At 37.4% G+C, this 24,971-nt stretch overlaps 1 protein-coding gene across 1 annotated transcript in view; it reads left to right on the forward strand.

Annotated features, from left to right (window-relative positions):
• Nucleotides 1-24,971, forward strand: part of LOC122801189 (collagen alpha-4(IV) chain-like) — a 1,621,248-nt gene that overhangs the window by 630,044 nt on the left and 966,233 nt on the right. The window lies entirely within an intron of this gene.

Below are 24,971 nucleotides of genomic sequence, written 5' to 3' on the forward strand. Positions count from 1 at the left end.
GAAATGTGTGTAAAGAAGTGCAGCACTTTCTCCCTGTAGCGGCACAGAGTATATTGTAGCTTTCAAACCTGTCAGGCATGTCTGATGCTGTTTTGCAGTGGCTGATGTATAGGCTGTAGCAAAAAACTAGATCATAACAAACTTAAAAGCTGCATTATGATCTTATGTTTTGTTAACTTCTAAGAAAAATGACCATGCTGTATGTACTTCATATATACTACATATACTGGATACTTTTTTTGTTTGGTCACACAATTGTTTCAACACATGCTGATTTTGCTTCATAAATTGTCAGGGGTATACCTAATCAAATTCCATTTAGTCAAGTAACAGTTCTTTGACTATAGCATGCTAATTTGTTATATCCCTTTCTTAATGGTTGCTCAACCATGGAGCGGAGCTAATATGTATATATCTATGTATCTGTCTATATATATATATATATATATATATATATATATATATATATATATATATATATATATATATATATATGGGTTTATATCACATAATCGAAAGCTGAAAACATCGAAGCACAAAATTCCGAACTTGCAACCTCGAAACCAAAAAACATAGAATACAGAAAAAAAAAACACTAAACACCCAAAACAACACAAAAAATGCTCTATGCAGGGGGCAAGCCCCCCTGCACACCCCCCGCTACTGAAATATACCAACTCCGAGATTGCACTACAGTGCAGTAAAGGGAAATCTTCCCTTCCCGCACTCTATGGTGATCACCGCTTTCCATTTTTGAAGATGCAAGTTCGAAGTTTTGAGCTTTGAACTTGTCAGCTTTCGATTTTGTGATATATACATATATATATATATATATATATATATATATATATATATATATATATATATATATATATATATATATATATATATATATATATATATATATATATATACATATATATATATATATACATACATATATATATATATATATATATATATATATATATATATACACACACACACATATATATATATATATATATATATATATATATATACATATATATATATATATATATATATATATATATATATATATATATATATATATATATATATATATATATATATATATATATATATATATATATATATATATATATATATATATATAATATATATATATATACACACACACACATATATATATATATATCTGTCCACAGCTACTCCACTAATATCGAGTAGTGATTTTAATGTTATTCTGCATTTAACATGACGCAGAAGACCACAGAGAAGTATATAGGAAGGCCCAGGATTTTATACATAGTATGACAGAAACAACCTCACTCTAGTACATTTGAAGGATAAAGGATGGATGTTTGTAGGCCTATACATATTGGCTAGGCACTAAGATCCTGTGGAGTAGCTAAACGTATTGTCTTATTTCCCTGGCACTCCATCCTAGTTGTGCAGGTTGTGGGATATATATTTTTCCTGTGTGACTATTCACCTATGCCATTTCTGGTCATGGTGGGGTATGATTTGTTTAAGGGGTTAAAACATTCCCTTGTATTTGTTAGGAAAGGCAAGTGACACCTAACCTCCAGTCTTTAGTTTGTTAGTTCAAGGAACTAAAAGCCAAAGGTGACACTTCAGCTAGCAACAAGTTGGGGTTTGGTGCTTGCATAATTGACTGGGATAGAGTCCATTAAGAAGTGGAGCTATCAGAGGGGAATAAGGAAACATTTACCTGTATGTAAGGCACATAGGGATTTTAACAGTATACCATTACCTGTTGATGCACCTGATGACATCTTCTCCAGCCACCATTTGAAATGCAAAAGTTTGGACTACTGACACAAAACATAAGTTGTTGAGGTGCTACTTAGTACAATGTGTAGCAGCATCCCTCATATCATCTTAGGATGCAGTACCTGACACCGTATCTAAAATAGGGTTTATGAATTCTGTTCTGACCTATATCCAGTCAGGGAGGTGGTACAATGAGCCATACACAGTGGGAGGGATGAGAGGTGAGGTAAGTGAGGTGGATGATGCAAGAAACACAGACAGTTACCCAACAGCAAGAGTCATCTGAACCTGCAGCCAGTGTACCCATGATTAGGAAAGCTGTCAAGAAGTTAATATACCAGAGCCTTCTGTCCCTTCAAATACTCAGTATAAGTTCACTAAGAAAACAACTGTATTATCTATCTCTAGCCTAAAAACAAAAAAAAAAACTGCAGAAAGGCTGAGTGAGGCTGCTACATACAGCGTATGAAGGTACAATAAACAGTACCACAATGTCTGCATATCCTCTAATGAAACAGAGGTCCTTCTTCTCACATTTTCTCTGTTTTCTTGTGATAGAATCTATACTTTCAACTCTCTCAAATCTTAAGAATTCTCTCTCTCTCTCTGGGGATGGAGAAGTTAAGGGAGGACTTACCACAGATCCTTTCTGAAACTCTAAAGGATACTGCCTAAACCTGTGATAAAGCAGAAGATTTCCACGTTTTGGTAGAGTTAGACATTAGATGGATAATTCTTTTTTCTTATGTGGGATGCCTGTGGTGGGAAACCTGTGAGGCCTGGAAGTGGTGAAAAAAAACACTTATATGATTCTTTTTTTCTGCAATATTTTCAGAAATAGTGGTAAAGGAAAATATATACAAGTACAATACATCTGATATTCCACCAGTTGCTAACATTGTGTTGTAAACATCTGATGTACCACCAGTGACTAACATTGTGTTGTAAACAGCATATCCTTACTGGATCAAGGGTTTGACTGCACTTACTTCCTTTTTCATTCCGCCTTTTTAAACCCCAAACTGTTTCTCACCTTTCCCCTCATGTGTGCTGTATCCAGAGCCCATCTGATAGCAATCCACTCTTTTTCTCTCTTTATGCTGCCAAAGTAGTGGATATGCATTGCCATTTATAGGCTTAGGAGTGGCGGACACTGTGTGGTGTATGTAGTTTGTGTGTGTTCTTGACAACCCTGTTTGTATGTGAGATTTTTGCCTCCAGTAAAATTGTGTTAGTTGCATCTCTCGCATACTGTGTTTGCTTCTTTAAGGCTTACATGGCTATCTATGAACATGAGACAAATGCTGTATTGTCTCAGAATGCCAGTATCTTCCAAGCTGGCTATGGAGACATTTGGAAATTGCATACCCATGTTGTCTGGACATACATTTGGGTGGGCTGCTGTAGATTATACAGTACTTCAGTACTACAGTACTTGTAGTTGTACTGGGTTATACAGAGCTCTCCTTGGGTCTGAGGTTCAGCACTACACTAGGTTAGATTGTGCTAACATTTGATAGTAGTGTTGTTTAATGTGCAAACTAGCTGCTCTACACTTTTGCCCAGCTTATTCCCAGAGAGGCACACAGCCAGCTTGCAGATATGGCCAATGGGACCAACAACAATTACAAATATCAGTTTATGTACAAAGAAAGAATTTCCACATCATCTTTTCTTCCTACCCTGTTGCTTTCATATTTGTGTTGGGCAGACTGCCTTGCAGCCTTATGTCTTAGTCTTACTCCAAGGGGCACTGTTTTTGGTTTCCTGACTTTTAACCCAATCTGTTCTAGCCCTGGGATTAATTACTTTTATGCATTTGAAGGTCTGTTCTTCTTTTTCCAGTCCTATGTCCTGTATTAAGAAGAATCACTGCATTTTCATCACCCAATGAGACAGTCTAACTATTCCACTCTATGGTGCCTCTTTATTGGTTTCTGGTTTAACTCTGCACTCAGCTGACTTCATATTTACTGCTATTTGTGTAGTCTGGAATCCACCCTTCCCACTGATGGCTTGTTCCCAACAATCTTAAATTCTAAGTGTCTTCAGAGTCCTCTTTATTGCTGCAAGACTCTGATAGTCTTTCCTCCTTTGCCCCTTGTACCACCCACTGTCACTGCCTTTCTTACTTTTTGTTGGTTTGCATGCTCCCAGTCTGTAATATCCCTTTACAGGTCTTTATGTTTCTGTGTGAGGAGTGCATCTTGTTTCCCTCTGACAATCTTGAACTTTCCCCTTCAATTATAATCATGTCAGCTCCATATCTGAATTTGCAAACTGTCCGGATTTGTCCCCCGTGCCATGCTTCATATCTGTCTCGAGCAAAGCATAACCATTACAAAAACATTTAAATATGATCTAAACCCATATTAATAATTAGACTTTGTGTCTGATAATTCATCTTGGAGCCAAGTTTCAGCCTTCGTAGTCTGCCTATGACTGAATCTTAGGCTTTCCTCTTAGCGAGCCGTGCAGCTGATTAATCTGACTATCCGAATTCTGATGGGTCTTCTGCCAGGCCTTCAGATTCTTTTGGTTTCCATTTTGTTCAGAAGCTATTCCCTTACAGAGAAATGTAACAGCAAATTGTTTTCTGGCAGAGCCTTGTAGTTGCAGTCTTCTCATTTCTCAAATCCTATTTAGTTTAACATTTAGTTCTTTTGTGGGCTAAGTGAGGTAAAGTTTGCATTTTATTAAGAAGCAACTCATCTCATGATTACCCTGTATTTACTGTGATGCTAGTGGTGCTCTGGTCTTTCTTTCATAATCTAAGTCCTTTGTCACTGTACTGCATGCCACAATTGTGAATAAGCTAAAAGGCATTGAGCTATAACCAGACATTGTTAGATGGATTGCAAGTTGGCTGAAAGACTGCATCCAGATACTTAAGATGGCAGGTGCCAGTTCAAAAATAAAGAAAAAAGAAATTAACTAGCAGAGTATCAGAAGGTTCAATGGTAAAACTTCCCATATTACTTTTCTGACCTCCATACCATAAATCCAGGCCTATGGCTAGCAAAGTTTGCCGATGGGTGCAAGCTGGGTGATGTTGTTAACTTTCCCCCAGATGCAGAATTGCTGCAGCAAGAACTAATCCTTAAAACTAGTGATTCACAAAAAAAGAGTTTAAATGAATGCAAAAGTGCAGTATTATCATAAATGTTAAAACAGTCCTCATCTAGCACTTACAGTATAGTCAGTATCCCACTCCAAATGGATGCTGTAGTCAGGGACCTTGGCATCTAGGTTGGCAACTCTTACCCCTTCATTCAACATGTAACAACAGCAGTCAGGAAATCCTTCTATCTAGCCCAACTAATTTCTAAAGGTATCTGATCCAGGTCAAAATAAGATAGCATCCTTTTGTACTCTGTCCAAATTAGAACAGTTATGGAGTACAGTGCCTCTACTAGCATGTACCTAGCCAGACATATTGTGCAGTTAGTATGGTCACAAAGGTTCTTAAAAAAAGATTATTGGTGCAAAAGAGCTTAGATACCAAGACAGGCTTGAAACCCTATCTGTATATTCTGCTGTTATAGACTTCAACGGGATGATCTGTTTCTTGCATTTTCTGCCACCAAAGACCCTACCCTACTGGATCACTTTTATCTCTACAAGACAAACAGCTTCACAAACAGTGAAACCAGGATGATTAGATGGATATCCACAAATTTATCACTGGTGTGACATGTTTTGCCCTCCTCAAAGTGGGAGGCAAGTCATGAGGGTGGATATCAGCAAGATGCAAATGATCTTTTCTCTTACTTGTCTTGTAACTCCTGTAATTCTATGATCTTGATTGTTTTAATTTATTGATCTCTTTTCTAATATTTTCATCTTTGTCACACAGACTACTTACTGCTTTTCAACACTGTTCAGCCTTTTATGCAGCCTTTATTCTTAACTTTGATTTCCTCTAACACTACCTCTTGTCCTGCAAATGCTCATTTGATGACTTTGGTATCCACAGAGACCCCTGACAGCATTTACTTTATCAATTCAACATCTTCATCTGGTATTTCTCTACTGTTTTGCTACATATTTTTGTATCTTCAGTTGTCCTTGTACTCCACTGCTTTTTTCTGGGAGGAGCTAATTCCTTTTCTCCGTCCAAAAATCTGTACAAATTAGGTTGGAGCTCCTGGTTTAAGCAGCTGTTTGATTGGAGTTCCTCCCAGTTCTCCATTCACTTATTTTGCCATTCATAAGCCACCAGAATAGATAGTCAGAGCAAACTACGATTTGGTGTTGGCAAAGATGATGAGTCTATATGTGAGGAGGAAAGTTCTGTACCCAACCAATCTTGTAGAGGGTGTGGAACAGAAAATGGAGGCTCTTCCTGCTATACATATGCCAGTCCATTCAAATTATGAATAGATTAACAGAAGCTTATCTGCTGCTTCTAGGGGGAAGTTCCCTAGAATAATATGGCAGTTGGTAAAAATGTGGCAGTAGCTTATGGTTTGGGGTTCCCACACCTGGGTAGCTATTGACTAGTATTTCAAGTGAAAGCAGTACAACCTTCTATGACAACAAATGGATCTAATTCAAGGTAGGATGACCTGGAGGAGAAGTTACATGAAGCTGATAGAGAGGGCATAACTAAGGACAAATCTTACAGGGGACTAGTGGACACTCATCCTATCTTATTTACCCAAAAGAAAAATGCAGGAACATAGTGATTGAAAAATTATCTGCTTTGGGCTGTAACTGGAGAAATAGAGAGTGCATCATTCAGTTAGGTATTTACTGACAGTACTGGTGTGATACACACAGATTGGTATCTTTGGTTACATTGCAGTGACAAAAATGATGCGTTGTTTACATTTTATTTTACTTTTGTTTACTGGGCTTGTCTGACTGGGTTTAGTCAAAAGCCCCTTTTCAGTGAAGATATGGAAAGAAAATCCCCACACATTGCAAAAATGTTTAAACAGACATTCCTTAATATTTATGAACAGACATTAAGAAATATACATTAACAATTACGTATTCATTAGCTAATGTGATATGGAATAAAGGCAAACTATTACAATATAAAAGATACTTATGCATTAGTAAGTGCTGAACATTGAGCATTTGAAGAGGTATATTTTTGGGCTTGTGAAATAGATAATGAAGCATGTGATTAGTGCTTAACAATTCAAAGAACTGGCAGTGAGAGATGGAACTAGGTAGGAATGTTAATATTATAGTTAAGAAGTAGTGTTTAAAACAAGTTAATTTGTAGTCATATACATGGCTATCATAAGGTCATATTAGAAGTACAGAGACGAGGTATGGGCAGTGTCACAAAACTATGGGAGATGCTAGTAAAACTATTCAGGTATGGGTGAATACACAATGTAGGGCATAGGACTCTAATGAGGATAAATGGTTTGACAATATGGCAAGCTGAAGATAGTGGCATTTATCCTGGAGATTTAGAGAAGCAGATCAATTGATTTGATTGGTAAAGTTTTAGTTGCATTTTAAATGAATTTGCATTCAGAATGAATTCCATTGGTAGGAGGATGTGGTTCCATAGTTCTACACTATTTGAATACAGAGAGTCACTTTTAGTGTTAGATGATTTGGTTACAGTGATTAGTGATTTTCTATAGAGTGTAAAATTATTTTGGGGAGCAATGTGTTAAGTTGTTAACGGCTGGGCAGTTTTATGGCTTATTGAGATATCTGTATATTGTAGTTAACTGTGAAAGAGCTAGGCGACTGTGGTCTAACCAGATTAATTTTCTGAGGGCTAGACAGTGATGTGTTCTCTTTTTATAGTTTACTACACCTTTGGCTGTTTTATTATAACATTGCTCAAGAGTTGACAGTTGTGAGACTTTAAGGTAAGTGAAGATTAAGACAGAGTAGAGAAGAGATGTCAGTAAGAAAGCAGAGACTATATGTATTTTGGCTATATCAGCATGGTAGTTTTTTACTTTGTATAATGTACCTAGTTTTTGATGAGTTTTTTCTATATGACATGTAATACATGGTAGTTGAATTTCAGCTGGCCATCTATGATTACACCCAGTACTTTTGTGCAGTTTATTTGTTCTATCATGGCGTTGTTGGCAGAGCTGATAAGTGAATACTTTTGTTCTGTAGAGATCTGGTTTGGGAAAAAGAGCAGTAATTAAGATTTTTGGGGGTTTAGCATTATTTGTAAATTGTGTAGCCATTTTACAGTCAGTAAGGATTATTGTGTAAGGCCTTGGAGTTTAAAGAGAGATTTAACAGAGCAGATTATGGTCACGTCATCTGGGTATTGAACTAGGGCAACATTTTTTGTAGCAGTTGTGATGATACAATATATTGCCAGCTATGCTAGGAGTAGTAGGGCACTGGATGTGTAACATATGCCAGCTTAGCTAGCTGGAGTTTTGTAAAGAATTATATGTCTTTTGTATATCAAACTGATGTGTGCAGATACTTGTGTTGAAAATATATTTGTAAAGTGGCTTGTGTTAAAAATGTATCAACAGTGTGCCTTGCTGGACACACTGTTGATACAGTGTGTCCTGCTGGACAGAAAAGAAATGTACATTTATATCAGACTGTACTTTTGTAACTGAGGAAATGTATATATGTTAGCAGAGGGTACTGGAAGAGAAGTGGTTAATCTCAGTCCACCTAACTTTGAAAAATACTATGAAATTAAATTGCTTAATTTAGGCCATAAAAATTGTATCTTACAGTTCTGATTGCAGTCATAGACAAAATATCTGGGAAAACAAGGATTAGGAGTCCATCTGTGTAGCCTCTAGCAGGAAAGCAATTGCTACTCTCGAAGGGTAGAAGTTTGAAATTGTTTAAGGCTTCAGGAAGCTGCAACAGACCTTAACAAAGCTCTATATGTATGTGCATATTATTGACACATATGTGCTAAATCCTGGCAGCTTCTAGCTAGGGGGTAGTATGGGAACCAGAAGTCATATGACCAGATGTGTGTGATGTCATTCTGTAAGCCAGCTTTATAATGATAATTTAATACTAGATGCGACTAAAGTCTCAGGGCAGTCTGTTTTTGGAACTTAACATAGAAGAATCTCTCACCCACTTCATCTTGCCTTCCTCTAGTAAGTGACCAGGGCATAGTAATTCTTTAGATCAGTCAGGAAAATATAGTGAGATTAGGTAAATACTGTTTTTCTGTAGCTGTGTGAACCTATTCATCTGTGTCATTTTAATATTTTCTGTTATTGAAATTCTTGGGTTTATTGTAAATAGATATTCTGTATTTTCATGTTCTTTTATTATTTATGAAATATATTTAAACTTTTCATTGTGGCTGGTCCTTTAGAGAATATTCTAAAGTTTGAGAGTACTTATATCTATTTGGCGACTCTGTAGCCACTCCTGTAAACCTTAGTGCATTGGTCAAACACTATCATTTATATTAATATTAATTCCACTCAGTATAATTGGGTGCCCTTGTAAGAACATTAGAGTATCTGGCTTTGGCATGACTGGTGGCAGTGTAATTACCTTATAGTCTGGGCTGAAGGGGGCATAGCTAGTAAATATGTGCCAACTTTTCCCAGATGTGTCTGTGTGTATTTGTGAAAATCAAATCTCAAAGTGTGTGTGTGTGTGTGTGTGTGTGTGTGTGTGTGTGTGTGTGTGTGTGTGTGTGTGTATCAGCTGCTTGGAACAGGGACACAGAGCACTGGTTTTACAGAGAGAGGGGTGGAGATCTTGGCATAGAAATATGGCTTAAAACTCAACTCTACAGCTGTGCCAGTGGGGAGTCTTATTGGGGACCTAAGCAGAGAGAGAGAAACCCAGACCATGGGCTGGGTGTATTCCCTGTGTGCTCTTAAGAGAAATTGTGCTTGATGCAGAGAGTTGCATCTGGAAATACTGTGTGTATCTAATTTTGTTTCAGGTGAACATCCCTCTCCAGTGTCAGTGGTGAGCATTAAGGCTCCTTGATTACTGTCCTAGAGGAGGGATGTCACAGCAGTATAGAGGTCATTGGTGAATATGTTGAAAATTATGGGGCCTAATAGAGATTCTTCTAGTACACCAATAGTTACAGGCAAGAAGGTGGACAAATAATTTTTCCATTTCATTGCTTGTGCTCTGCTTGAGAGATAGTGATGAAACCATTGCAGTGAAGAGTTGGTGAACCCTAAAGATGAAAGTTTGTATAAGAGTTTCCGGTGGGAGACATTATCAAAAGGTTTTGTTAAGTCTAGAAAAATGGAGCAAACTAAGTTTACAGCATTTCTGTGTCTTTTGACAGTATCAACAAAATTCAGCATAGCAGTATTTGTGCTGTGATGAGAATGGAAGCCGTGTTGTGTAAAGACAGAAGCTGGTTATCCATTAAGTAGTTGAGAAGTTGCTTATGAATACATTTTTCTAGTATTTTTTGATAGGAGCAATACGATGGCAGTCGGCCTATAATTTGAAATCTTTGTATTGATAACAATGTTGTGCAGTGGAATGATAAAAGTTGTTTTCCATAGCAGGGGGATCCTGGATAACTTTATAACTTTATATTGTTATAAGTGAACTTTGGGATACCCCTAACAGACACTTAAGATTGTTTTATGTAAAGGTATGCAATGGAGTTTTGGTGGAAGGGGATGTATAGTCATCCTGGATACACTTCTCAGGAGACAGGGAGGAGGGAAACTAAAAATGAGGACAGGCTACCTGAATATTTCATAGAGGTAAAGAAATGTCTCCCCACTTCTGGACTGTATAGGGAAATTCTGAGAGCCATCTTTCCTGACCCATTAGGAGCAATACGAAGTTGAAGAGGAACAGAACTTGTGTCTTTCCTACAGGACAACATCATGAGATTTTTATCCCACCTAAGATAGTTGGCCTTTCAACAGTTTTGGTTTAGACACTTCATATTGCAGTGGAAGTGGAGACTAGAGAGGTTTGATAGTAAGGAGAGGCTAACCTGGTTGTCTTCTGAAGATGTGGTCAGCAGGTTGGGGATTATGGCCATCTCTTATGGTAATGTTCTCTAGCAACTCAAATTTGTGGAGTTTTCTGCTGCATAACCAGTGCATTTCTGCAGGCCAATGAAAAGCCCAGTCACAGTGGGATAATATGGGGCCCTCCAGAAGGAAGACATAGAATGGCCTGAGTTGCAATGTTGACAGTAAAATATTAAAATATGCAGAGCTGGAAGCTCTTACAGCTGAGAATAGAAGACTGAGCCGGATTATTGTTAAGTCAAATAACCAATGAAGCTATCATGATGGGACACTTGAACCACATAAAAAGACTGCATGAGTGTTGTGTGTTGAAAATTCTTGGCATAAACACCTGAGGTACTGTACACAATAACTTTAACTATGTATGTAGATTTGATAGAGCTAAGGGTTAAGCATGAAGCACTGGGGAAGAATGGAGGCTTGTGTGTTTTTTTCTAATAAAATTGTGTAAACTTTGCACGAATCATGTATTATTTTTTGTAAGGGCTGTGATTAATGAATGTGATGAAATGTAAATCTTTTAGTAGACTAATACATGTACTAATATGACTGCCAAATGTTAAATGTTATGTCAATACTGATGTCTTGCTGTTTATTTCTTTGCGAAATGTAAATAAAATGTTTAAAACAACTCTCTTTTCCTTCAGTCACTGTAGAACTGCTTACCTCCTAAAAGCAGTTTTCTACTGTTAACATTTTAAGGCATTATATCAAGAATTTACCTTTTCCGTGTACTTAAGAGGTTTTATAACCTCTTTTCATTACTCTCCCTCATCCTTTTCACTTATTCTTCCTTTAGCAGGCTGAGTTTAATTATTCTTCTTCAGTAGTGTCCGTTCTTCACATTTTTCTTACTTTCACACAGCAATAATTCATAAGTGTTTTTTGCTTCCACCTTTTCTCATTCTCCATTTTACAATTTTAGGTTTAACAGAAGACCTCCTGTTTTTTTTTTTTTGTTCATCTTTCTTTATCTTCTGACATATCTGGTTCATTGATCCCCTCACTGACAGCACAAACCTTTCAAGTCTGTCCTTCTTCATTGTTCATTTATCTACACATGTTTTCCTATGTATCTATTTTCACGATTTTGGGGCATATTTCTACTTAATACCAAGTTCTGTGGAGAGATCACAGCATTGTATTTACTACTCCGTAGGGCACGAAACATCTGATGTTTTAGTTGTTAGCATCCTCCAGCTGGGCATCTGTCTGCAGGGCAGCTACTTGTGGGTCTGTTACAAGCACCAGAAGCCATATAAGGTATCCCAAAATCAGAGTGGAAAAAGTGGCATATTTTAGACCCAGAAGAAGAACAAATGTTTTGCAGAGTGAGATTTGTTAAAAATACAGATACAGGTACAGCTGTGTTTGTCAAAAGCACCAAGAGCAGTAATGGACATCCCAAAATCAGAATGAAAAATGTGCTCCTTATTTCAACATTATGTGAGCCCTGAATGTGTTAAAAGTAAGTAATGATTGTCAACAGAAGAAAAGCAAATTATGAAACTTGTTTTTATATTTTTCTGGTAGACAGGCAGTTAATCCATATCACTGCTAACTACATATATTCAGAGGTCATACTACCTCTCTGTAGGGTTATAACTATGAAGTTTCACAACTTAAGACTAAGTATATATATATATATATATATATATATATATATATGTAAACCCCCCCTAAATTTATTATGAATCTCTCACCAGTCTGAGGGTTACAATTACAGTCCTTTGATTAACAACAGTAATTCCCAAAATGTCACATTTATAAGACAAGAAAACCTCCCGAGTGAAATGTAAAGCAAGGCTTTACAAACAATGCCAAGTAAACACTTGATCTGTATTACTGTGTACAAATAACATGTAACCCTAATCTTTTTGTGGACCCTTATACTCCATGAACTGGACTTATCTAAAGATCTAGATTCTAAACCCAATAGGAACTTAGATAAACTTCATCTCAGATTACCAGTTTACAGCTACTGGGTTCAGCATTTACAGTGAGGTGTTCCTAGCAGGACAAACATCTCCTCACCCACACACTTTGTCTACCTATGTAATCTCTTCCATCAACTCTGTGGCTTAGAAGTCATTAACAAAATTGCTGCTCAGAGTGAGCTGTCTGATTATAAATATTACAAAATTGTGTCTAGTATACCATCTTCACCCCCACCTGATGGGATATCTGTGTCAGTTGAAGAGACATTAATGAAAAACTTTAAATGCATTACATAATTTCTGTTTCTGCTTTGTGAAACTGAACTGTATGTACTTGTAGCCACAAAGTCCTATAACCAAAGTGCTACAGGTCATCAGTGATGCTAGTTTCGTAGAATAACTGTACTGAATATTAATAATGCTGTGCCAGTACTGTGGCTTAGAGAGGACAAAGCCCTTATTATAGCCCAGACAAACATGGTTTGATTAGAAGCTTAGGCATCTGAGATGGTGATACCGGAGGATGATAAGCCTGTCCTGGCTAGGATGAGGGTATACCTGTTCGGGGCATACTATCACAGTTCAGTTATTCTGCTAGAGACCAGAGAATCAAATCCTAAATGCAACCTGAGGGCTGGCTGGACATCATATGAACATCAACTCCTTACAGAGCTGACGGGTAGTACAGCAATGATGGCCATTGTATGCTCATCAATATGTTGACTGGACATCATACTAATATCAGCTCCTTATATAACACTGATGTCCATTCTATGTCTCATCAGTAGATTGACTGGACATTATGCTAACATCAGCTCCTTATAAATTGATAGGTATTACAGCACTGATGGCCATTGTATGTCTCATCAGTAGATTGACTGGACATCATGCTAACATCAGATCCTTACAGAGCTGATGGGTATTACAGCACTCATGGCCTTTGTATGTCTCATCAGTAGACTGAAGGTCGTTTCATTGACTGCAGTTTCAGTGAAAATATTTAGCCAAAAACACTTTCACTGACAGTGGTGAATTCTCTTTTCTCCACTGTTGTGCAATCTCAGACTAGCTATATTGAAGTTCAGGGTATGTGAGGCTGTCCACCACATGGGGAAGGCAGGGGAGCCTGCCCCTTCAAAAAAAGATTTACTCTGAGTTTTACTGAAATTGCTGTTGATGAAACATGTGCAAATTTTTTGATTTCTTTGAGAAAGGTATCAGTAGATCAACATGTAACCCTAGACTGAAGAAACATAGGTGTGCCCTATGGTCATCAATCTCCTCTATGGCACTAGATATAGGTCATGTTTAACCTGGGGGAGGCAAAGGCAGATCTGGACCCAGTTGGCAAAGAGAAGGGCTGCGAACAGCTATTGTTCAAGTGTAAAGAGCCAAAACAATAATGCTATTTGCTGCATACCAGACAATGTTCACAATTATGTGAACTGAAATATTAAAATAAAACTTTTGCAAACATTGTCTGATAAAATTATCCCTACTAATGTGATGTCTGACATATGCATTTGCTTGAGACTCACTCATGCATTGTTGTTAATGTGGACCACATCAAACTAATTCATATATAAAGTTTTATATGGGTTGTATTTCCACTATCACCCCCCCCCCCCATTAAGGTAGCATACAAAGATTAGTGACTTTCCAAAAAGTAAATATAATACTAGGATAAAGGTGTATGACTTAATGCATCTGTGGCAAGCAGTATGCATACTAATGAGGTGGAAATATTTCTTGGGTGATAGGTTAGATTGCAATCAGCTGAAGTTGTAATGAAAAAGATATTTTAAGGAAATCATTAGATTGCGCAAGTGAAACAAATTTTTGCTTTAATTATTCAGTTCAATGCTTTTCTCACATGTTTAAGCTTAGGTGTACTATTGACTATCGTTAATTTAGCAGCATGAAGACTCATAAGTCCCTCCAGAGCCTGGTCTTAGCCATCTTAATAACTGAAACAAAAGTCCAACAGAGGTGAGCCATCATACAGTGATGATGTGAATCTTTTCTTTCTTTTTTTTGTGTGTGTGTGTTATGCTCTACCACAGTCCCATCCAATACCCAGAGTGCAATGATGTTAAGGTGGATGTTTACAGATGAGACACTGGTACATTTTCCATAGTTCTGGCTAGGCTAAAATCATTTTTTATTCTACCACATGCTATTACCTTAGTTAGAATATCTCCTTTCCCTCCCTTCTCCAGGAAAAGTGAGCTGGCAGACTGCATCCCCTTCCTAGCCAAATCAGTACTCATCTCTGATCTTTTGGGTCACAGATATGCCTTCATTGCTGTGTGCCATGTAACTGGCTGATGTCGGTGTGCCTTTGAAGTATTCCATAGTACTGGAATATTGGCATCTTAAAAGCCACTTACACAAGTGGTGCCATGGGCCTGGAAACAGCAGAGCATATGGAGAGCTGAGGTTGTGCATGACTTAAAATCTGCACACTATAAAAGAGTAAGGAGAAAGTATAACTGTTTGTCTTTTTAAAAATGTTCCTCATCATGAAGTTAATTGGTAAGCCATCCAACTTACTCCTGACTCCCCCAATTCAAGATGAAAATGTAATCTGTATTTGGAATTAAAATTTACATGATATTCATGCTATAGTTACTCAATGTAATCAATGGCTTCATGTAAGATAATGTAATGAAATTAAGCCATCTCACCCTAGTAACTGCAGTTAGACAGAAAAATGAACACTAGATCACAAAAGTATAGACTGTTTGTAGGACAGTCAGAAATGCAGTACTGTGGCACTTAGCTGCAGCTACCCTTGGAGTCCTGTCTTAATTTGAAACAAATAAAGTACAGATATCTAGCCTGGCTCAGTGGTGCAAACAGTCCAATTAGTGGTCCTGGCACTGGATAAGCCATTTAATGGGGAAGGAGTGAAGGGATGAGGCCAACTCACTTCTTCCCTGGGACTGAGGGGGAGTTGAGTGTATTCAGGTGTACACTAGATGGGTGCACTTTTCATGGTGTTGACTAGTGAAAACAGCTTCTGTGCTTTGAAGAGAAAGGCATGGCTGTTGAAAAGGATCACCTTTGTGGAAGTGAAAGGACATCTTCTATGGACATCCCATCCCTCCCACTATGCAAAGGGCATGTTGAGATGTTAGTTAGTAGTGCATAGAAACAAGCAGATAAATAAATCAGCAACCGTATTGGCTTTCTGAATGATGGTCTTTCCTGGCCGACCACATCTCTGTGAGGGAGACTTAATGAGTTTATTTCATTTAATTTATTTACTGACTAATTGATTCATTTACTGTTTGTTAACTGGAGTAATTCACTAATCCACAAGAACCAATTGCAGACATTATCCAAAAATGTCAATGTAGTACAATGTCTATGCTACAGTGCCGCATACAAAATAGAGAGTTACAAATGAAGAACATAACAATATGGTAAAAATTTTGCAGGGCCAAACAAAATGTAGTCATAAGTTACATAGCAATAATACAAGTATAGTGCATTACCCATCTAGGCTCCACAACATATAGTATATGCAATAGAAAACACAATATCCAGTACATATTTGCATTCAGAAAACAAATGACCTAATGTAAATTAGTGAAAGATGTAAACAGTGGTGTATTCATTTGTGGAAGTACATTTGACATGGGAATGGGGAAAGCAAGGGTAGCTCAGAGAAATAATATATGTGATCCAAAAAAGGCAGCAGAATAAAATACCAATATTGTAGAAAGTCGAGCACCTTACTACAATATTCAGTGGAATTTTTCTATGGAAATACCTTTATTCTTATGATGTCCTCTGTGGAAGGACCATAGCTCCCATTCCTTCTCCAAGGAAACATCTCAAAATGTATCCTGCGAAGAAGAACAAGATGCTTTGTGTGATCGCTTAAAGAATCAGTCATACAATATGATATTTCAGATGTCATATAAACAGGTTGTAGTACCCAGCCTGTGTTCCAGTGGATCCCAAGATATCAGGTAATCATTAAGTCCCTGAGTAAATGAAATGTATCTGTCCAGACACATGCAATAAATGGAACACCCATAGAAATGCCTTACTATAAGGATACAAGGTCTAAACAACACATCCTACATGGACTGACTCAAAGCCCTTCACTTTACACGGTATCCTACATACTACTAAGAGTACACCTGTGTCTGGCATATGAAGCATCCCATGACCCAGTACTGATGGATTTAATGCACATCAGCAAATCAAATGACTTTAGAAATACTCAGTCTAGGGTTCTAAACCTCTTCTGCAGCTCCAACAGAACAGTTTGGAGGGATAGTCATATTTCACAGAGGATACCATTGCTGTGGAACAGACCCCCCCCCCCCATCAACATAAAACAAAGTTTATCCCTATCCATATTCAAGTGCATCTTAGATCTATGAATGAGAAACTGAAAATTTATCTCAGGTGTGCCCCCTGTATTACTCATGGAATTTGGCAGCCCCTAAATGTTTTATCCCATGCGTGGGTCCCCTCAAATTATTTATGGTATCCCTCTACTGACAACTAAAAATCTCAGCAACCTCTGGAAAGTTAATCACCACCAACTATTTCTGAGAAGACGTCACTTCCCTCAAGGTGCCTGTCAGAGTGATATCCCCCTAAGAATATACTATCAATTCCACTACTTGAAGGCTCCCACTCTATCCTACCCAGGAAAGACACTAAAATCCCTCTACTGACAATGAAAAATCTCAGCAACCTCTGGAAGGTTAACACCAGCAACTATTTCTAAGAAGATGCCACTTCCCTCAAGGTGCCTGTCTGAGTGATATCCCCCTAAGAATATACTATCAGTGTATGTTGCCTACCTATATTTTTTAATGTCATTATTTTGAATGTAGTGAGGATATGTGCTTGGTAGTTTGCTCTGCCAGAATGTGATGGCAGCCAACTGCAGGCCGCTCCCATTGCCCAGCCCATACCTTAGTTTCTAATATTGCTATCTATTTCTCCCTTAATTAACATTTGCTGCCATTCCTACTATAGCCACTAGGTGGCACCATATACCAGGACAAGAGGGATAGTTTGTAATTTTAAAATAAATTGTGTTAAACCTTTCTATTTCAAGCTCTCCTATCCAGCTTCTATCCCTATCCTCTCCTAACTTACCCTTTATATCTTTTACCCCGACCATAGTACTGTTAGCAACTGCTGCATACACTAACAATCTACAGTAACACTTACCTGGTAGCAGAAATCCTCTATAGCTACAGATCGTTTCTTGTTCACTTGTGGCTTGTCCTTCATTTGGCTCTACCCGCTCCATTCACCTTGCGGGCTCACTCTGCTCCCCTACCCTACCCCCAAATCTCACCCACCTCCACTGCACCTGACCTTATACTTCTATAGCCACACCCCCAACTCTCCTCAACCAGTAGCCCACTCCATTTGCTATTTATCTATTAACAAGATTCCTAAACTGCTCAACACCTGATATTCCCTCAAACAGCTCCACCACTCAACTGGTCTCTAACTTTTCTTCCAAATAGCTCTCTCCCCACCCCATACCACCCACTATGTATAGTTACTCCTGGCCAACACACCTAAACTTTATTCTCTTATCTATTGGGATTACCTCTCTACTGATATATCATAGCCTAACTCACTATGAATCCCTAACATTTCCTACTTTTCAACACTCCCTAAGACAAACAAACCCTCTCTCTCCAATAACCTCTCTAACACATAGTAACATAACACCCTCTTCATCCTACCTTCTTCCACAGTTTCATAGGCTAACCCATATTAACTTGTAAAACTATCATTTAAACCTTATAATTCTCTACTTTTACATGGTGACATCTACCCAAACATTGGTCCTAACTTACCACCCATAAAACATCATCAGCCAATACTACCACTCCTCTCACCCTCCCAAAAAGTCCAAACTCTCTACTAATAGGTCACCTCAACATATGCAGTGTAAAAAGTAAAATTACCCAGCTACATGCCCTACTGGACACCTATTCCTTTGACATCTTATGCCTTACTGAAACTTGGCTTAAACCCTCAACTAAAGACAATGACATTATCCCACCAGGTTATAACATTCTCAGACTTGACCATCTTAATAAAAAGGGTGGTGGGGTTGCAATACTGTTCAAATCTAAATTGAAGATCACATCACTAGATATACATCCACTATCACCTAATTATGCTGAAATTCTTATCTCTAAACTCCAAATTAATTCAAATAAAGCTTTATACATTCTTTGCTCATATATCCCTCCAGGAAATAACATTAACACTCTTGAACATACCCTTAGCTTGCTTTCCAGGTACCTACCTCAAGAAAACATACTCCTTGGAGACTTTAATATTGACTGGAATGGCTGTACCTCTGCCAACACTTCTACTCATATAAATCTCTTTGGCTTCCATCAAACCATTACCTTCCTTACCAGAACCCATAAACCTAGCAAGAAACAAACCACTTTAGATTGGATACTAGTAAATAGCAACCCCCTTGCCAATAAAGCAGGTGTACTCCCAGATGATATAAATGACCATTCTCTTACTTTCATTTCTAGGCAAAAGACACATTCACAATCAAATAGCTGAAAGAACAAAACGTAGCTGGAAACTGCTGTGTATGTAAAAAAAAATTCTTTTACATACACAGCAGTTTCCAGCTACGTTTTGTTCTTTCACTATTGGACTTTTGTTACGTTTGGCTGGAATTGGCAAAGTGACGACCTTTTTGCTTTTATTATGCTTTTACAATCAAATAGCTCTCAGAACTATCAGAAACAAGAAAAATCTCAACCCTGTTAACTTCCAAGCTGTGCTCAAAGCTTGTAATTGGTCTCCCCTAAAATACCTACCTCTTGACGAAGCCATTTCATTCTTTAACAAAACATTTTTGCAAATCCTAGATCACCATGCTCCCACTTGCACTGTTAGAATCAAAAACAAACCAGCTCTCTGGCTCTCTAAGGATACCAGGCTAAACTTTCAGCCAAGAAATAAACTCTGGTCCAAATGGAGAAAAACTGACCACCTAAAATTTACACAACTCCGTAATACCACAAAAAAAAGCTATATACCTTGACAAAAAAAATACTACCTAAAATTCCAACAAACTCAGCAGCAAAACTCACAAATGATTTGGTCAGGAATCAATAACTACACCCAGGAGAGTCCAAAACACCTACCCCCTCTAACTTAACTCAGACTTCTCCCAACTAAATTGCTGACACCTTTAATACATTTTCTCTGAAACAGTCCAGTCACTAGCAAATACCTTACCACCTGCGATCACCACCAAATTACCCTCACTAACCACCTTGCCCCAAACACCCAACCTCCAGCCTGTTCCAACATCTCTTATACACTCCCTGCTTCTAAAACTTAAACCATGTATACCATCAGCTGACCTCCTACCACCCAAATACCTGCAAATTGCAGCAAGTCTACTTGCCTACCCTATTTCTATCTTAATAAACAGAACCATTTCTGAATCCTATGTCCCATCCATCTGGAAAGTCTCTCATATCATCCCTTTGAATAAGGGAGGTACCTCAAATGAATTAGCAAACTTCCGCCCCATAGCCCTTCTCTCTCCCCAAGCAAAAATTATGGAGAGATGTATCCACCATCAACTACTGCATCATCTCCTCCAAAATAATCTATTAGTGGACTGCCAACACGGTTTCAGGCCACACCATCGTACCACAACTGCTCTTCTATCCTTTACAGGCTGCATTAATAAAAATAGGAATTCTAACCTGCTATCTTCTGCAGTTTTCATAGACCTCTCAAAGTCCTTTGATATGGTTAACCACCAACTATTGCTAGGTTTACTTAAATCACTTTCTCTTGATTCTCAATTAGTACAATGGTTCCAATCCTACCTAGATAACAGAAAACAAGCAGTCCTGTGGGACAACAACTTATCCTCTCAGCTTCCAATCACCCTTAGAGTCCCACAAGGATCAATTCTTGGACCACTCCTCTTCATTATTTTCATTAATGGTCATGAAAACCTCCATTTCCCAAATTACATGCATTCAATATTCCAATGATTCAACCTTGATATGAACAGCATCCTCCCTAGCACAAGTACAAACCAGTACACAAACAATCTTTATCTTAGTAGAAAACTGGTTCCATCAAAGATGTCTCCTCCTTAACCCAAACAAAGCTACATTATTACTGTATACACCCACATAGAACCCCCCCCCCCATAAATTTCATAATTATATCAAATAATGGCACAGAAATTGCTCCTGACACCACCACTAAACTCCTGGGTGTAACAATAGATGACAATCTCAACTTTGACACACACATTAACTTAACTATTAAATCAGTTGACAGAAAACTTGGATTCCTCTGTAGAATTAAACCCTTTCTCACAGCCTCAGCTAAGATTTCTATTGCCCAAACCCACCTCATTTCCACCCTTCTCTATGCCTCCCCTATCTACACTAACCTATCCAAAAGCAATCTGAATACACTAGCAACCTCCTACAACAATATAGCCAGATTTGCCACCGGTGCCCCTTTCCGTACCCACCATTGCCATAATCTTAAACTTCTAGGATGGCTAAAAGTACAAAACCAACTTCTTTTCCAGCAACTTATTTTTATCCACAAGATTTTACATCATTCTACAAATACTCCCATACTCTGTAACCTTTTTAACTCCTAGAAAAATCTTCCAGCCTTAAGATGCACTAAGAAACTACAAGTAGCCACCATAAAATCCAACAACAAATCTGGGGACTGCCTGTTCTCCAATGCTGTTAGAAATACTTGGAACAAACTTCCAAGAGAAATTACATCCGTTACTTCCACTAACCTTTTCAAAAAACAATTGAAAATCTTCATTAAAAACAAATGGACCTGCCCCTGCTCCAATCCTGACTGATACTATTTCTCCCTTTCTTTAAATACGTATCCACTAAAAACATATTTTTCTGGTACTTCTCTATCCTCTACATTTTTTTCTTTGAATCAATTACATTTTTTTCTTTTTCCCTTTTTACAGTGCTGCATAAACTCATGTATATTAAATGGTTTTTGTTTATTTTTTATACAACTTGATAAAACCATTATTTTTTTACTGTTTGTAACTTTAAAAATGTTTCTAAAACATATCACTAATCAGTTTCATACTTATGTAATTGTATTGTGTTTTTTGCCACTGTTTTTTTTTTTTGTAGACTCTACGTATAATAATTTTTTTTTTTCTCTGAGCTTTTCTCCTTGGGCCTCTACTAAAAATGGACATATATCCAGTTAGACTAGCCCAGTCAACAAATGTAAAATAAATAAATAAAATAAATAAATAAATATAATATGATCTCAGTTATTGTCATTAGGGGTAAGATATAATTATCGGCCATGAGATGGGAAAGTCCAGTCTTTAACCAAATGGAATGGGTTAATTTAAGCATAACAAGGGAAAATGGCTAGGCTCAAAATAGGACAGCTAGTCTAATACTTACCTATAAGCGTATGAAACTATAAGATACTGATCAGTAATCCTCAGACTGACTTCTCTGTGGTTTCCTCATTTGAGTAAGGGGACCAAAGACCAAAATATTTTGTCACCTTAACATGAGTCATTGAGTCTAATGTGTTGGACAGGGTGGACAAGAGAGTTATTCCTGTACCAGTTTGGCCCATACAGCTGTCAAGTATTCACTTTCCCTCTCCTGGTTCCAATAATTCCTTGACAATCTGGCACTGGAGTAGCTTTCTTCCTTCCTTGAGTCTGGGTCCCAGGAGGTGGTTGACAATTCTCTTTCTACAGTTTTCAGAGTGCACTTCAATATGGTCTGCTGTCATTTGCACACCATGTATATTATGGCTATGACTAGAGCTACAGGGTTTGCCATGTACCTGAAAAGAGTCACCCAGCTAAAGGTGCCCTTTCCTAAGAAGGTGATCTAGATGCACCTTTCAAGAAGGATGCTTTATCCAACCAGTCTTCAAAAGACCTTAACATGATGACATCATGTAGAAGAAGTAGGCCCCAATAATATGGATGGTACCTGTGAGCTCTTTTTAACGTCCTTCACTTTTTTTCAAAGCTTTGCAAAGTCTAAAGAAAAGGAGATGAGTCCTTGCAGTCTGAGGAAGGTGGCTAAGCATCTCAAGATTTTGCTCCATACAGTAACAACCAAGTCAATCCAAGGAAGAGGCTCTACTAAACCTTTAGTTGTAGCCCAGCATGCAGACTAATGCTTCTTGTGAGGGATGATTCTGTGTGCATGCCCCAGCCTGGGGAAGCATCACCTAAGAATCATTGTATTCCAGAAATGAAGATGATTGGATACATTTTATTAGTAAAAAATGTAAAACTAGACTCAAACTTAAAAAACAAAAATACCAATGGCAAGGTAAAATCACACAAACCGTTTATTGTTAGCCCTTTCGTACAAATATTCCAATGTACTTCTTTAGACAATATTACCCAGAAAAAACATGGTTTAAATAATCAAACCAATTAGTCAAATCATTTAAGTTAGTTATCACAAGATCTTCCAACATAATTAAAGGAATATTCCTCATATTTTACCAAACCTAAAAAGTGTAGGTTTAACATCACTCAGTCTATATCTATTAATATCAAAACATTTCTTACTATTCACATGTATACAGTATTTTCCAGTTGGTATTAAATATTGAATATTAAACTTATATAATCCATCAACTGCTTATTGATGCATATTATTTCAAAATTTAAAAAAAAAAAAATAAAACTTTACCAACAACTACTGAGCATTTAACCATCTATTTATTCTCAATAAGTTAATTATCTATCCAACACTTTTAATTTTAGTAAGCATTTAATAGAGCATGCTTCATTTAAACCTGGATATACATATGCATTTGTCTGTAATTGCCATGTCAGTTCACGTTCCTCAAGCTTAAGCTGCCAAGAACCACCTCGAAGATTTTTACGAACACAATCCACAATAGTGAATTGAAAACTATGTGTTTGAAACTCAATTGTATGCCCAGCCAGGGCATTAATATTAATATTCTTTGCCATACTATAAATATGTTCGTATATCCGTTGTTTAAACAGACGCTCAGTTTTACCTAAGTAAAAAGCCAGACAGTATTTACAAGAAGCCAGATAAACTATCCCCTGGCTTTCACAAGTAAACTGGCCTCTGATGGTGTATTTGGTACCCCTAATTGTTACAGATGACCTAGGCTGGACATATTTATGATAGTTACAATGCCCACATTTAAACATGCCTTGAGCATGTTTATAATTCATTTTAGAAGCTTCAAATAGCTTTCAAGTTGGCACCTCATTTGAAAGTAATTAATGGCCTTGAACCAAGCACATTCCTAATCGTGTCATCTTCTAAAATTAAATTCCAGTTGTTGGTCAAGATATTCCTGAGTTCAAATGCCTTTTCTGTATATTGAGTCAAAAATCTAGTGGTATAACAATCCACCCCTATCTCCTGGGTGCCCTCAGCATTCGGTGGTAAATCTACCTGCGTAGAAATTTCATTATCAGAAATATAGCCTCTTGTCAGTATTGGACTAAAATGCCCTACTCTCCTCTTATGTTGTACCTCCGCAATAAGGTGGTCAATAAGGGAAACTGGATATCTATGATTGATGAACATTGTTTTCAAATTATTACATTCCCACAGAAAATCATCCTCACCAGAGGTCATTCTGGAAGCCCTAACCAGTTGACCTTTTACCACAGCTCTCTTTTGGTGGTACAGGTGATTGCTATGGAAATGCAAAAAATAATTACTATACGTAGGTTTCCTATAAATCTGTGTTATAAACCTTTTGGCCATGACATCTTTACTAAGTTTGATATCTAAAAATGTGATATTTGACCAATTAAATTGAAAGGTAAATTCCAAAAAGTTGGTAAAAGATGTCATGGTTTCAACTAAATGGCCTGGATCACATTCATCACCTTTCGGGATGAAAAACATATAATCCTGATATCTGGTGTACCATGCAACTTTATCCTTGAAGATAGAATTTGGAAATAAAAATGTTCTCTCCCAAAAAGCCATGACAGCATTAGCAAAGCTGCCACCGCACGGAGAGCCCATGGCTACACCAGATTTTTGCAGGAAATACTCATTTTTAAACATAAAGAAGTTGCTGTTTAAAACAATTTCTAATAAGGCCATTATAAGATCTACTTCTGTACCTGTTATTTGTTTAAGAAGAAGAAATTCTCTCACCCACTCAATCCCAATATCTTGAATGATGACGGTATATAAATCTTTAATGTCAACCGTCAAGAAACTAAAAGATGGATCAAACACCAAACTAT

The sequence above is a fragment of the Protopterus annectens genome, chromosome 4.part1 (assembly GCF_019279795.1).
Source record: "Protopterus annectens isolate FY-2018-M chromosome 4.part1, PAN1.0, whole genome shotgun sequence".
Taxonomy (NCBI): Eukaryota; Metazoa; Chordata; order Ceratodontiformes; family Protopteridae; genus Protopterus; species Protopterus annectens.